Here is a 17,090-nt window from a genome sequence, read left to right as displayed (position 1 = left end):
TGCTCGGTAACATTCAACTCAGTTTAAAAAACTGAGCATTCTCTCTCTCTCTTTCTGTGTGTGTGTATGTATGTATGTATGTATGTATGTATGTATGTATGTATGTATGTATGTATGTGTGTGTGTGTGTGTGTGTGTGTGTGTGTGTGTGTGTGTGTGTGTGTGTGTGTGTGTGTGTGTGTGTGTGTGTGTGTGTGTGTGTGTGTGTGTGTGTGTGTGTGTGTGTGTGTGTGTGTGTGTGTGTGTGTGTGTGTGTGTGTGTGTGTGTGTGTGTGTGTGTGTGTGTGTGTGTGTGTGTGTGTGTGTGTGTGTGTGTGTGTGTGTGTGTGTGTGTGTGTGTGTGTGTGTGTGTGTGTGTGTGTGTGTGTGTGTGTGTGTGTGTGTGTGTGTGTGTGTGTGTGTGTGTGTGTGTGTGTGTGTGTGTGTGTGTGTGTGTGTGTGTGTGTGTGTGTGTGTGTGTGTGTCAATCTCACTCATTTTTCTCAGAGACGGCTGGATCGATTTTGATGGTCTTAGTATGAAATGAAAGGTCTAGTTGTCCCAGATGTCGCTATTGAATTTCATATTAATCGGACTTTTAGTTCAAAAGTCATGTACAAAAATACGAAAATTATGAGACTTAATTTTCTCATAGGTTCCTGAACCGATTTGAACGGTTGTATAACATTTCGCCGAAGACCATATCGCGGAGTACCGTTTCGTGGAATACCATTTCGCGCAAAACATTTTCGCGGAAAGTACTATTTCGCGGAAAATACCAAAACGCCGAAAACCCTTTCGCGGAAAGGACTTTTCCGTGGAAAACCGTTTGGTGGAAAGAAACATTTCGCGGAAAACCATTTGGCGGAAAATATTGTTTCGCAGAAATCCATGTTAGTAGCAAACGTTTCCTAGATGATTCAGGGCGAGCCGGCCGCAGGCAACGGCGAGTGTTCGCCCGTGACCCGCCGTCGGAAGCGCCGGCCACTGCGGGGGGGGCAGGAGATCACATCTGTCTAGGACTATTCGTTTTCCTAGGTCTACTGACCTCTAGTTAGTTTTCCCTAGTCCTCGCATCGATTTAACTTTCGTTGAATACAAAGCGGCGAAGCCGCTTACTGCGGCTTCCAAACTGAATAAGCGGTGGTTCTCTGCCAAATAGTACTTTCGGCGAAAAATTTTTCCGCGAAATAGTACTTTCCGCAAAAATGTTTTCCGCGAAATGGTACTTTCCGCGAAAATGTTTTCCGCGAAATAGTTTTCCGCGAAACAGTATATTGCGCGTTATGGTCATCCGCGAATTTGTTTTCCGCGAAATGGTATTCGGCGAAATGTTATACAATCATTTGAACAAAATTGATTGCATATGAAAGGGGAGCCTTTTAAACCCTTAACTTCCAAATTTCATGATAGTTGGGCTTTTGGTTTGAAAGTTACACAAAGAAATGTGAATAAAAGTATTTAAAATATATTTTTTTGTAACATATAAGCATTATTACTACAAGAAACAACCTACCATTTATTATTATTTGAAAATTACTGATGAGATCTATAAAACGAAATCAAGTTATTGGAAATCGGACGGTTCATGCAAAGGTTATTGAAACTTTAATACTTAAGCACCGTATATTAAACCGTTAAAATCATGTAAAATCAAAGCATATCAATCAAATGTTTATTATATTCAATGTGTGTATCTATGCATGTATGTATGTATGTATGTATTTTAATTTAATTTATTAATCTTCGACATAAATAACATCGCACAGACATAAAACTTATCTAACTAATTAAATATTATAGATTCTTAGCCTAAATACATTTTTTGACAATCCAAAATCGAACAAGTAGTAAATATCATTAAAACGACTACAGCAAACTTCCAGCGGGTTATTCATTCCATAATTAGTCCGATGATGCAATTGTCGAAAAACTCACTTTGGCGCATCACTCGGGAAGGCATATTGAAGCGTAGTTTGCTCAGTATATCCGCACAGTCGATGTTGCCTGCTAGAACGTCGAAGATTAACATTCGTTGTAGGAATACTCGCCTACTTGACAACGTTTGTAGGCCGATCAGCATGCAGCGACTTTCATACGGTGGTAGGTTTATCCTATCCCTCCAGCCAATATTCCAAAGAGCGTATCGAATAAATTGCCTTTGCACGTTCGATTCGGTTGATGTGGACTACATGGTACGGTGCCCACACTTGCACTCCGTACTCTTGAACACTGCGCACGAGCGAGCAATACAGGGTTTTCAAACTGTAGATATCAGCAAAAAACTTTGTATTTCTTTTCAGGAACCCCAACATAGCGTATGTTGATCCTTCACAGTCGTCTTACGTTCCAAGCTAGTTGCTGCCATGAGGTAGTCAAACACAATTGGTGCACGTAACCTGGTGAATGATATTATGCAGCATTTGTTCACGTTTGCTTCCATTCCGTTCAGACTGCACCAATCCATGAGCGTGTTGATATCCGAATGAAGTGCGCAACAATCTGTCAGCGTCGTAATTACTCGGTAGAATTTGAGATCGTCAGCGTATAACAATTTTGGCGACTTTAATTTCCAACATAAATCGTTGCAACAACAACAGCGTCGATCTGTTGTCGTTTTTCCATTTTGTCCACAAGAGTCGAAACGTAACTTAGCAAGTTTGTTGTGGTCGAGCGTTTTTTCATAAAACCATGTTTATCCGTAGCAATTATGGATTTAACAGATTGGTACAGTTCATCGTGCACCATACTTTCAAACACTTTAGGCAAACAGCTAAGAATGGAAATCCCACGATAGTTCCCCACCTCATTAAGAGAACCAGATTTGTGAATCGGTGTGATTGAGGCAGATTTCCAAATGGTTGGAAAGTACCCCTCTGCGATCGAACGGTTAAATATGATACTGACAGGGTACGCTAGAGCACCAGCACAATTTTTTACGAAGAACGGTGGCAGCTCATCAGGACCGGGTCCTTTTGATCCATCGATGGATTGCAGCTTAAGCAGGACATCGTGGGGCGAAAAATTAATTCCAAGCATATTTACATCATACTGCGGAATACTGTCCAGGTACGCTTCAGACAAAGGTGGTGAGTTATTACTTGACACACTTTGAAAGAAAGACGAGAACATATTCACGGACTCCTGTAGCGAGGCCGCATCAATTCCCTGGTAACGCATGTTTTCCGGTATCCCTTTTATAGATTGACGGTCTTTAACGTAGCTCCAGAACGATTTTGGGTCAGCTTTTACATTTCCTTCTATGCGTCGCGAAAGCTTGAAGCGTTCAAAGAGTTGAATTGAGCCTCAATTTCACGCATTTCAATTTTTCGCGACTTACTCCGACACTTGAAGTAACGCTTTCTGGCTTTCCGAAGACGATTTCGAAGATTCCGAAGGTTAGCATTCCACCACGGCAGATTTTTGCGAAATTCACGTTTCTTTTTTCTTAACGGTACATTTGTTCGAAAGATACGAAAGAGCTCTTCGTAGAAACGGACAACTACATCATCAATGGATCCAATAGCTAATAATTGATCCCAGTTCACTTCTTGAATTAACTCCTTCAGCCGTGCCATATCACATCGATGGAAATCAAAACTTACAATTTCTTCTTCTTCGTGATTACGCTCAACATTTAATTTTAACACAATTGGCAAGTGATGACGGTCAATTTTCAACAGTGGTATGTATGTATGTATGTATGTATGTATGTATGTATGTATGTATGTATGTATGTATGTATGTATGTATGTATGTATGTATGTATGTATGTATGTATGTATGTATGTATGTATGTATGTATGTATGTATGTATGTATGTATGTATGTATGTATGTATGTATGTATGTATGTATGTATGTATGTATGTATGTATGTATGTATGTATGTATGTATGTATGTATGTATGTATGTATGTATGTATGTATGTATGTATGTATGTATGTATGTATGTATGTATGTATGTATGTATGTATGTATGTATGTATGTATGTATGTATGTATGTATGTATGTATGTATGTATGTATGTATGTATGTATGTATGTATGTATGTATGTATGTATGTATGTATGTATGTATGTATGCATGTATGTATGTATGTATGTATGTATGTATGTATGTATGTATGCATGTATGTATGTATGTATGTATGTATGTATGTATGTATGTATGTATGTATGTATGTATGTATGTATGTATGTATGTATGTATGTATGTATGTATGTATGTATGTATGTATGTATGTATGTATGTATGTATGTATGTATGTATGTATGTATGTATGTATGCATGTATGTATGTATGTATGTATGTATGTATGTATGTATGTATGTATGTATGTATGTATGTATGTATGTATGTATGTATGTATGTATGTATGTATGTATGTATGTATGTATGTATGTATGTGCAGCCCCCCGCGTATGGGACTGCCGCGGATCCACCTGGAAGAGGGGAATCCGCGAACTTAAATCTAAAGAAACCAAACACGCACGATCTATCTCTAGATTACGACTCACTTTATTGAAACTAAATTTACAAACAGGAAACTTAAGACCAGGTAATAAAACTGCTGTCGGTAGGCATCGTTGGTAATTCCATGGTTGTGAGTATCGGTCCGCCTATTTTGATGCTTCGTCCAGACGGTGTGAAAACAGGTAAACGTCCTGCCTATGGAATGTTGATAGATATGATGATGATGGGCAAAGCGAGATGGGCGGCAGGTAGTGGCCAACAATAACATATCCCTTTAGTTTATTTGGCGCATAGGTAGCAAGCGCCGTTAAACAAAACAAAATCAAATTAAACCTTATGTTGTGAATGGGGGTTTTCCCCGCCAGAAGGCCGATCCTTCAATAAGCTTATTGTAATGCATCTGGGGAATTCATATCACACCGCATATACTTTAAAATACAGGTAGGCAAAATAAGGAAGAGTGGCGCTGCATATGTATATATGTATGTATGTATGTATGTATGTATGTATGTATGTATGTATGTATGTATGTATGTATGTATGTATGTATGTATGTATGTATGTATGTATGTATGTATGTATGTATGTATGTATGTATGTATGTATGTATGTATGTATGTATGTATGTATGTATATATGTATGTATATATGTATGTATGTATGTATGTATGTATGTATGTATGTATGTATATATGTATGTATGTATGTATGTATGTATGTATGTATGTATGTATGTATATATGTATGTATATATGTATGTATGTATGTATGTATGTATGTATGTATGTATGTATGTATGTATATATTTTTTTTTTAAGTGAGGAAACGCTCTATGCCTGGCACACTAATGATGGTATTCATCATGTGGCACGGTGTGGGACTCTAACCCACTAAAAACCTCACTGCTCCTAGCTCAAAATCCCCCCGGGACCGCTACAAGGCGACTACTTCGGGGAGAGGCTGTGCTTATGCACTGCTCCAATAACGACGCACCTGCTACCCATCGAGACGTGAACCGATTTGGGAGAGCCTGTCATCATAACGTGCACCCCATCACGGCCATCCTCGCGGGGTATTGCTACCCGTCGAGACGTGTACTGATTGGGAAGTGCTCTTCACCATAACTCGCACTCCGTCACAGCCACCCTCGCAGGATTTCCCATTAATGATGGATGCTTTCACCCATCGAGACGTGTACCGATTGGAAAGTGCCTACGTTCATAACGTGCACCCCGTCACGGCCACCCTCGTGGTGCTTTACTCCCTTCGAGACGTGTACTGATTGGTAAGTGCTCTCCATCACGACGCGCACTCCGTCACAGCCACCCTCGCAGGGATCTCCGCCAGTTATGAACCTTTGCACAAAATGGGTACCGGGATTATTTAGGGTACGAAGCCCATCCCCACACATATGAGTCCGGTCAAGGGTTTTACCGCGCCCAGAATCGCGTTGCTTTGGATTAAGATGTCATATGCGGCCCAAGGGCGTTTGTTCGATTGGCTGCATCGTCATCATTATCCACCCCGACTGGATGTTAGTACTGCTGGATTTCTGACGCTAGCTGGTGCCGCTGGAACGCTGTTCGGCTCTCCATGTTCGCTGCAGATGCCTATTCCTGTTGGCAACATTCCATATGTTCTCATCTCTACACATTTCCCTGACAATATTATCTACGTTAAGAGATGGCAGCTCGCGTCGCGCAGACTCAAATCTTGGGCAGACGAAAACTACATGCTCTGGAGTTTCCTCTTCATTATCACACTCGGGGCCTAGGGGGGACCTTGCATGCCCGAACCGATGCAGGTACTGCCTGAAGCAGCCGTGCCCTGATAGGAATTGCGTCAAGTAGAAGTTCACTTCTCCGTGCTTCCTGTTAACCCAACTGACCAAGTTCGGTATCAGCCTGTGTGTCCATCTTCCATTCGTAGCAGTGTTCCACTCTTGTTGCCACTTGGCTATCGACTCCGCTCTCATCCGTTTACGTATTCCTCTAGTAGCTTTCCGCCTATAACATTCACTGTCTTCGGCCAGCGTAATGCAAATAGGGATCATTCCGGCGATAACACAAGCTGCTTCCGACGAGATGGTTCGGTAGGCAGTAGCAACTCGTATAGCTATCAACCGAAAGGTACGGTTCAGCTTTGTCCTATTCCGGTGGGTTTCCAGCGCTGCGTTCCATGCTGGACCCGCGTATCTTAGGATTGAGCAGGATACGCTAGCCAGAAGACGCCTCTTGCTGCTGCTTGGACCAGCACTGTTTGGCATGATTCTGGAGATCGCGTTGAATGCCTTGGCAGCCTTATTGCAGGCATAGTCAACGTGGCTGTTGAAATTCAGCCGATCGTCGGCCATCACACCCAAGTATTTCAGCACACGCTTAGAGGCTATAGTGTGCTCACCAACGTTGAGTACCAACCGTTGCACCGCTCTACAGTTGCTAACTAATAGTACCTCTGTTTTGTGGTGGGCTATTTGCAACTTTACTCCTTTCATCCAGGTTTCGATCGCGTCTATTGTCTGGGATGCCAGCATTTCAACCTCCTCCAAAGTCTCGCCTATTACCGTCGTTACGATATCGTCCGCGAAACCGACGATTTTCACACCTCTAGGCAGTTTCAGTGTTAGTACACCGTCGTACATAGCATTCCAGAGCGATGGGCCGAGAAGTGAGCCTTGTGGAACCCCCGCGGTAACCCTGAACGCCTTCTGGCCGATGTTCGTTTCATAAACCAGAAAGCGGTTCTGGAAATAGCTATTGAGGATCCTACACAGATAGGCAGGGACCCTCATTGCGTACAGCGCTGCAGCGATAGCTTGCCAACTGACGCTATTGAAAGCGTTCTTAACGTCAATCGTGATTACGGCGCAGTGTCGATTTCCTCTTCTTTTCTGCTTGGTTGCCTTCTCAGCTTTTTCGATCACTGTACGTATGGCGTCTACTGTACACTTTCCTTTCCTGAATCCGAATTGCATCGCTGACAGTCCATGTTCGCTCTCCGTGTATTTTGTAAGCCGGTTGAGAATAATTCTCTCCAAGAGTTTACCGAGTGTGTCCAGCAGACAGATGGGTCTGTAAGCACCTGGATCTCCTGAGGACTTTCCTGGTTTCGGTAGGAGTACTAACTTCTGTGTCTTCCATGGATCTGGAAAGCAGCCTTCCTGCAGGCATTTTTGTAAAACCGGTCTAAACATGTCTGAAAATGCCTGCAGTGCCGCTTTCAGCGCTACGTTGGGGATTCCATCTGGGCCAGGCGCTTTCCTAACTTTCATACTTTTCGCGGCAGCTACGAGTTCCTCGTTGGAGATACGTCTTTCATCGGCGTCAACCTCCTCAACTTCACCGTATGGACAAGGTGGCCAGATCGTTGTATCGTGCTCCGGGAAAAGCTCTTCGATGATGATCTTTAGCCTCTCTGGACACGTTTCTGTGGGCGTCGTCGGACCTCTTATCCTTGCCATTGCAACTCGATATGCGTCATCCCAGGGGTTAGCATCAGCATCTCGACAAAGTTCCTTAAAGCAGTTGGATTTACTTTGAATTATTGCCCGTTTCAATGCTGCCTTGGCCACCCGGTGCACTATTCTCCGTGCCTCTCTCTCAGAGGTGTTCTTTGCCCGTTGAAAGCTTCTTCTGGTCCTAAGGCATTCAGCACGAAGTTCCCCGAGTGCGTCATTCCACCAGTAAGCAGGTGCCCGTCTGTTTCTAGGCTCCCGTTTTCTAGGCATTGTGACATCGCATGCCTTTGCTAGCGTTTCTGTCAGTTCATCCGCTGTCAGGTCCAGGGAGTCACTATCGACACGTAGAGCCTCGACAAAAAGTTCTCTGTCAAATACTTTCGTTTTCCACTTCCGTCCGCAGTCCCTAATTCTTCGTGGTACCACGGGATTCTTGCGACCAATGGTATATCGAATCGCCTGGTGGTCGCTGTATGTGAAGTCCTCACTGACTCTCCAGTTCATGCTTACTGCTAGCGGCGGGCTGCAGAAAGTAACATCGACAATCGATTCATGCCCATTCCTTCTAAATGTGCTAGTGTTACCTACGTTACACTGTGTAACTTCTAGCTTCGTTAGAGCTTCTAGCAGACTGTACCCTCTTGCGTTTGTACATCTACTTCCCCATTCCGCTGCCCAGGCATTGAAGTCACCTCCGATGATGATTGGCCTCCGTCCGATAAGCTCTTCGGTTAGCTCATTTAGCATATAATGAAACTGATCCATAGTCCATCTTGGTGGAGCGTAACAGCTGCATATATGGATTCCATTGACTTTGGCAACCACGAACCCCTCATGCGATCTGTCTATTACCTCCTGGATCGGGAATTTCCCCATTACATGAATTGCAGTGGTAGCTGCTTTGTCCGCCACCCAGTTGCCGTTATCGGGAGGAACACGATATGGCTCCGCAATAATTGCAACATCGCACTTTGCTTCTGTCGTCGACTGCCACAACAGTTGCTGCGCAGTGTCACAATGATTGAGGTTAATTTGGACTACCTCTATCATTTCTGGCACGCCGCCGCCTTCTCAAACTCTGGGCATCTGAACCCTCCCGTCGCGTGGTCTTTTTCTGTTTTGCAGAGCAAACACCTTGGTGGGTTTTTGCAATTCAGAGCAAAGTGTCCCTCTTGACCGCATTTCCTGCATAACTTGGATCTATCAGGTCCATCGCAGCTGCTCGCTAAGTGGCCAAAGCCCATGCATTTGAAGCATCTCTCCGTTTCTTTACTCGGGCGAGGAATGGCTTTGAGTGGGCACACAGACCATCCCACTTTCACTTTACCCAGCTTCAGGACCCTTTCAGCTGCCATCACCGAGAGTCGTATCGTTGCCGTCTGCGTGCGGCCATACGTTTCCTTTAATCGGATTGTCATTGGTACACCCTGAAGGTCACATTTTTCCGTCAGCACCTTCCTTAGCTCTTCTTCTGTTGTAACCTCGTCTAAGTTCCTACATAGGACTACTGACTCCTGAGACAAGGCTCTCACGTTCGCCTCTTCGCCGAGAGCCTTTTCAATGAGCTCTTTGAAGACTGTACTCTTGACCGTAGGGTCTTTCTTTAATTCGAACAGCATTTCACCGTTCTGAGTGCGCCTAGTCTTCATCACCTTCTCCCCAAGCTCCTTCAGGTCAGGGTCGGCTCTTACTTTCCAGAGGATGTCGGCATATGTCAATTTACCCGTTGCACCAACGATTAGGGCATCGCCTCTTTTTTTCTCACGACGCTTCTCCTTTTCCTTTTCCTTTCGCTCTTTTTCTTTCGCTTTTTTCTCCATCTCTTTCTTTTTTCTCTTTTCGACGGTCTGCCAGTCGCTGTCCTCCTTCTCTTCTGCTGGGTTTTCGGGTTCGTCAAAGTCTTCCTGTACGTTATCTCCCTCCTGGTCGTCCTTACGTTTTTTGTCCGCTGGGGATTCCTTGTCCCCTGGTGAGTCACGATCTCGTTTCTCGGTACGCAAGTTACGAAATGCCCGAGGTGTAACCTGTACTCCGACCTCTACCATCTCGGCTTGTTCTGACAGCGCTAATTCAGCAGTTGCGGCTCTGTTTATCAGCGCTAAGTACTCCCTTTTGGCGGCATTCAGAACAGTTTGAATACCAATCACTTGCTGCTTAATCTCATTGTGGACGTTGCTTCTCGCTTTAACGAACTCGTAGAGGTTAGTGACCCTCTCCATAGTCTGTGCCAGCCTCGTGTTTTTGAAATCATCTCCTGGAAGTCCTCTACTAGACTTCGGTGTAAGCATCTCGGTAAAGTCGCTACCGTTTATGTGCGCATCTTGCTGCTCAGCATTAACACCGCTGTTGGTGAACATTGTTGACACCGCACGTTCCAACACTGGCGATCGCAATAATTTTCCGCTTTTTGCAAACACATTTGCATCACTGTCGGTCGTATCCATCTCACCTTCGTCGTCATCTCTCTGATATTTTCGATTATTTTGCATATTGTTGGGTCCCCCCTTCGGGCCGCTATCTCCACTCGTTGTACATAGTCGCCTGAATGTGATCCCATGGTTGTCTATGCAAGCAGGGAGGCCATGCTAGGGTTGACATGGTCCTTTATGGGAAACCATGTTCAGAGCCAGATCGGCGCAATCAGGAATGTTTCATCTGATCCTAGTACTACCAAAGCACCACTTTGGAAACGAGTTTTGAACGTACCCGAAGGCCTGCCAAGGTTTTACCGGGACTGAGGCAACCAAGTCATTAGCCCACTCGCCATTTCAGGGAGGTATCACCCTTCCTTACTCAGAGAGTAGAATGGCTCAGAAGCCAGCTTCTTAGCGTCAAATCCAATCGTGCATTCCAGTAACCAGTATACCATAATTAGGATCTTACTGGCGTTAATCCTAATGTGCTCACCGTACGTAATTGATTAACGTCACAAGCACTATCAGGACGGGGCAAGACACTTATAGCGGTGTCAGATCGCATTCACGAGCTGGTTTCGGAATTCTGTGGCATTTTTTAGGAGACTCGCCATGCCCAGGGCTCGCCCCACCACACCTATCCAACTCACCGGGTGGATCAACCGGTAACGCCATGGCGTATGTATGTATGTATGTATGTATATATGTATGTATGTATGTATGTATGTATGTATGTATGTATGTATGTATGCATGTATGTATGTATGTATGTATGTATGTATGTATGTATGTATGTATGTATGTATGTATGTATGTATGTATGTATGTATGTATGTATGTATGTATGTATGTATGTATGTATGTATGTATGTATGTATGTATGTATGTATGTATTATGGATGTATGTATGTATGTATGTATGTATGTATTATGGATGTATGTATGAATATATGTATGTATATATGTATGTATGTATGTATGTATGTATGTATGTATGTATGTGTGCATGTACAGGGGTTAGACAAAATGATCTGGACAAGCAAAATTTTGATGAAATTCAAACGCCATAACTTCCACAAAATTAGACATTTTTAAATAAATTGCATTCGACGGGAAAATCTTCCTAGTTTTTCTAAACTATTTCAAGATTCGCCATAGTCAGCAAAAACCGCAGATATTCCGGGTTATCTGGGGGTCTGTCAAAAATTGATTTTTTTCGGCGCTTGTATCTTTTTCTGTCATGGAAACTTATTTATATTCATATTTTATCCCAAAAATAGATTTCATTTCTGGTCGATTCATGAAAAAAGAACGGAAATCCGACGAGAAACAACCAAGTTACGGCCATTTTCGTAAAATAAGTACTAGTAACATCTATTGCTCTGGCCAGTTTAGGACATGACGCAAACCATATCAATATGAGCATCAAACGTTAAGGTTTTATGAGTCATTGATACTGGAAGCATTCCCAGGTCCGCAGCGTGCCATGGCAACCCTGTAGCAGGTTCTAGGTACCGCGGCGGAAGTGGTCTTTTCAGGGAATATTCGAAATCATGTCAATATGGGTGTCAAACTTCACGATTTTCAACCCTCGTAAATTTTTGAATTTTGATATTTATATTGGCATGGTTTTGGTCATGTTTTAAAATGGTCATAAAGGTAAGACATTACTGGCAACATTTCCAGAACTGATTTCACCAAAATGGCCATATCTTGGTTGTTTCTCGTCGGATTTCCGTTCTTTTTCGACCAATCGACTGGAAATGAAATTTAGTTTTGGGATACAATATGAAAATTAATAAATTTCCATGACAGAAAAAGACACAGGCGATTAAAAAAAACAGTTTTTGACATACCCCCAGACAACCCGGAATATATACGGTGTCTGCTGACTATTGCAAATTTTGCAATATTTTGGGTAAACTAGGAAAATTTCCCCGTCGAATGCATTTGGTTTCATCTAAATATGTTCAATTTTGTAAAAGTTATGGCCGTTTGAATTTCATCAAAATTTTGCCTGTCCCGATCCTTTTGTCTAACCCCTGTATGTATGTATGTATGTATGTATGTATGTATGTATGTATGTATGTATTATTATTTTTTTTTTGTTTAACGAGTACGGAAATCTGCTATCAGACTCCTGAGGAGATAACTCAGGGAGTGGGGTTTGGTATCCCGACCCCCTACTGGGGCGTGAGGATTCAGACCCACTAAAACCCTACTCGAGTCTCCAACCTCAATCCCCCTTGGCACCACCTTATCGGTATTACTTCAGGGAGGGGCTATTGTGCTTAACGCACACTCTTAGATAACTACTGGACTATGGTAGTTAGGCTGTTTATTCGCCGTTGATCGGCTTTCCAGCGGTTTTGTAGCTTCAGTACGATCTGAGTAGCAGCCGCATTGACCGCACCCCAGACGTCCGAGCTAGAACACATCCTTTGGACTAAGTTATCCGGAGTAGTGTCCTGTCCGCTAACTGCCATCATGTTGCTTCTCACGCCCGCGAAACGAGGGCACATGAAGAAATCATGGTCTGCAGTTTCCTCAACTTCCACGCATTCGGGACACACGGGGTACTCTGCATGCCCAAACTTGTGCAGATACTGTCTAAAACAACCACGCCCTGACAGAATTTGTGTCAGGTGGAAGTTGACTTCGCCGTGGCGTCTGTTGACCCACCCGGATAGTTCCGGGATAAGTCGATGTGTCCACCGGCCTTTTGTGGAATTAGACCATGCCCGCTGCCATGTGGTCATCGAGGTCGATCTTGCGCCTCTAGTTCCACGTTGGTTGAAGCACTCTACGTCCTCGCTGATGATGATAACAATAGGCATCATACCCGCTAAGACGCAGATTGCGTCGTGTGAAACTGTGCGATACGCACTCGCCACTCTTAAGCACATGAGACGAGAGGTGCTTTCCAGCTTGGCTAGATAATTTTTGGTACCTAACGCCGATGACCACACCGGCCCGCCATACCTGAGCTAATAGCCTTCGCTTGTTGCCATATACCGCAGAGCTATTAGTCATCATACGAGACAATGCCGAAATAGCTGTGGAAGCCTTCTTGCAGGCATAGTCAACGTGGATCCTGAACTTGAGCTTGTCGTCGACCATGACTCCCAGGAGTTCTAAGGACTGCGTTGACGAAATAGGGCAATCCCCGAGGCTGATATTTGCTTGCTGCACCGACTTGCGGTTGTTCTCCACGATAACCTCCGTTTTATGATGCGCTAGGTCCAGTTTCCTGGATCGCATCCAATCTACAACAATGCTTATAGTGTGGGCAGCCGTCAACTCTACCTCTCTGATAGATTCACCATAGACTTTCAAGGTGATGTCATCAGCAAAGCCGACAATCACCACCCCTACCGGGCAATTTAGCTTCAACACCTCGTCATACATGTCGTTCCACAACACTGGGCCCAGTATGGAACCTTAGGGAATCCCTGCGGTGATTGGAACGCACTTCTGACCCTCTTCCGTGTTGTAGCATAGCACACGATTCTGGAAATAATTTTCCAGGATCCTGTACAGCGACACCGGCACTTGGACATTCCGAAGAGAGTTTGCTATGGAGTCCCAGCTAGCGCTATTAAACGCGTTTCTCACGTCGAGCGTGACAACTGCGCAATAGCGAATAACTGTCCTCTTGCGCTGGATCGCCACCTCGGCTGTCTTAGTGACAGACAAGATGGCATCCACCGTAGATTTGCCTTTTCGGAAGCCGAATTGGTTCCTTGACAGACCGTTTGTACCCTCAGTGTACTGTACGAGTCTGTTAAGGATAACCCTTTCCAGCACCTTGCCGGCAGTATCGAGCAGACAGATCGGCCTATATGACGAGGGGACACCCGGAGGGTTTCCCGGCTTCGGCAATAGGACCAGATTCTGTCGCTTCCATCTGTCCGGGAAGTTGCCAGCTTCCAGGCATCTACTCATTACTGCCCCGAATAATTCGGGGGCCTCCAGAATAGCCGCTTTAATGGCCATATTCGGGATTCCGTCAGGTCCCGGTGCCTTGCTCACCTTTAGGGATTTAGCGATCTCAATGAGTTCGTAACCGTTACTTCCTCCCCGACCTCTAAACCACCGTAGCCCACGTTACTTTGGATGTTCGGCACGGAAACCGACCATCCTACGCTATGGTCTGAGATACTGGAACGTCGGCCGTGGGACGACTCAGCGGCCTGTAGGCATCACCCCACGGGTTCGCATTGGCACTGGCACACAACCTTTCAAAGCAGGCTCGCTTGCTAGCTATTATCCCACTCTTAAGCACTGCGCGTGCAGCAACTAGTGCTACTCGACATTCTGCTCTGCCTCCGTCCGAACGAGCTCTTTGCATAATTCTCCTTGCACGAAAACTGGCTCCGCGGAGTTCCGCAGTTTCTTCTGTCCACCAGTAAACCGGTGACCTAACATACCTAGTTCGGCTTTTCCTAGGCATAGTGGCGTCAAACGCTCGCGACAGCACCTCAACCAAATGATCAGCGTTCGGATCGGGCATATCGAGATCTCCGCACTCTCTTCGGATTACTTCCACAAATTTATTTATTTATTTATTTATTAATCTTTTTTCCATCCAGCCTAGTGGCTTTAATGAACTTAATTAAGCAGAATTAAATCTAAAAACAGAACATCTTTTTAGTCTATTGTTAAAAATGCGTGCTGGTTCACCGAACTCAAACAATTCTTCAGCCATGCTGAAAGTGCGGACCATGGATGTGATCGGCTCGTTTAGCCCATAGGAGGTGCGATGAAAGCTGTGCTGTAGTAACGCTGTTGACCTCGTAGGTCTCTGCTGTGCTCGAAAATTCAATGAAGGTAGCAGCCATGGGGCATCGAGTTCTCCATTGAGTAATTTTGCTACAAAAGTTGCTTGTTGAATCTTGTGTCGTGTTTCAAGCGTATCCAAGTTCAACAATCGGCAGCGATCGCCATACGGCGGCAGATTTACGGGGTCGTTCCATGGCAGCTTCCTGAGAGCGAGACGAATAAATCGTTTTTGTACACGTTCTAGCCGTAGAGTCCAAGATAGATGATAAGGATACCAAATCAAAGAAGCATTTTCGAGGATTGGTCGAAGTGTGCACAATACAGCGACTTTGGGCAATAAGGCTCCGTGAAGTCTCTAGAGAGCTTAGATATAAATCCTAGTTGCCGATTCGCTTTGGCGACTATCGCAGATCGATGCTGATCGAATAACAATTTTTGATCCAAAACCACGCCAAGATCGCTTACTTGGTCTTCCCTTTGTAGTACAACACCATCGATTCTATAGTCAAATATAATAGGGAAACGATTGCGGTTGTACGTCATGACGACACATTTTGGAATGCTAATCGTAAGTCGATTTCGTCTACACCAATTAACGAAGCTATCCACAAGTTCTTGTAGGTGCCTGCAATCATCAGAACGAACTTCGTAAGACATTTTCAAATCATCCGCGTATGCTAACTTGCAACCTGAGTCAAGCATGAGTACAATGTCATTGATATAGAGAATAAATAGTAGCGGGCCCAAGTTGCTACCCTGCGGCACACCGGATGCATTGACGAATGGTTCCGATGTATGCGTATCCAATCGTACACGAGGTGTTCTACCGACCAGATAAGATTGCAACCAACGGCTCATATCATCAGATACTCCCAGGCGTTTTAATTTACACAACAGGATTACATGATCAATTCGATCGAAAGCAGCTTTCAGATCGGTGTATATGACATCAACCTGGGCTTTGTTGTGAACTCCAGCAAGTTGGTGGTAACTGAGCGGCCGGGCATAAGTCCATGTTGTTCCGGAGAAATATAGTTTTTAATTTGAATAGAGAAAACATTGCCCACAATGATCTCAAAGAGCTTGGATCCGGCCGAAAGGTTTGTTATACCTCGGTAGTTTCTTACATTGCGCTTATCACCGGTTTTGAACACGGGGATCATAAATGATGTTTTCCATGCACTAGGGAATACACGCTGAGCGAACGATTTGTTATAAATCAAGCAGAGTGGTTTGGCTAAAGCATCGATACAGCGACAGTATACAGCTGATGGAATACCATCTGGTCCTGGTGAGAACGACTGTTTTAGTTTTTTTTTGCGGCCTGGAGTACCATTTCACGAGTTACATAGAATATACCCATATCGATTGCATCAACAGGGGCATCGGCAGCAGCACGTTGAGCCTCGGATGAGGAACAAGTCGAAGTGTTGAATACCGAAACAAAGTGACGGGCAAACAGCTCACAGGCATCTGCTGAAGAGTTTGGGCTTAAGTCGTCCAGGCACACATTAGACGGTGTATCCCTACACTTACGTTTAGCGTTTACAAAGCTCCAGAAACAGCGGGGGTTATTCCGAAGATTCGTTTGAACATGGAGAACATATAATTTATACAGCATGGCGTTATGTTGCCGGTATGCTTCGCTGCTACTACGAAAGGCTCGTTTCGTTTCGACCGTGCGTGTACGACGTAATAAACGCTGAGTAGTATTTTTCCTGCGCTTTAACAAGCGGAGTCGCTGTGTGCTCCATGGGGGAGAGACCGGTATATTACACAGTGGAACGTTCGATCGAAATCAGTTAGTCAGGATTGCACAAAAATGATTTACCATATTATCAACTTCAAGAAGGGGGAATGATTCCCAGTCAAGATCGGAAATGTACGTGGAAAGTGCCGTAAAATCGATCTTGCGATAGTACAGAGGTCTCGGCCCAAGAATGCGTGACGGTGGATTAACGAGAGCTGGAGCAGATGTCTC

At 44.4% G+C, this 17,090-nt stretch overlaps 1 protein-coding gene across 8 annotated transcripts in view; it reads right to left on the bottom strand.

The window, feature by feature from the left end:
* Window positions 1-17,090, bottom strand: part of LOC128742843 (basement membrane-specific heparan sulfate proteoglycan core protein) — a 1,551,467-nt gene that overhangs the window by 884,541 nt on the left and 649,836 nt on the right. The gene's annotated exons all lie outside the window — the stretch shown is intronic.

Source organism: Sabethes cyaneus, chromosome 3 (assembly GCF_943734655.1).
Source record: "Sabethes cyaneus chromosome 3, idSabCyanKW18_F2, whole genome shotgun sequence".
NCBI lineage: Eukaryota > Metazoa > Arthropoda > Insecta > Diptera > Culicidae > Sabethes > Sabethes cyaneus.
The sequence above is the reverse complement of the archived record's forward strand: the minus strand, read 5'-3'. Positions and strand labels throughout refer to the sequence as shown.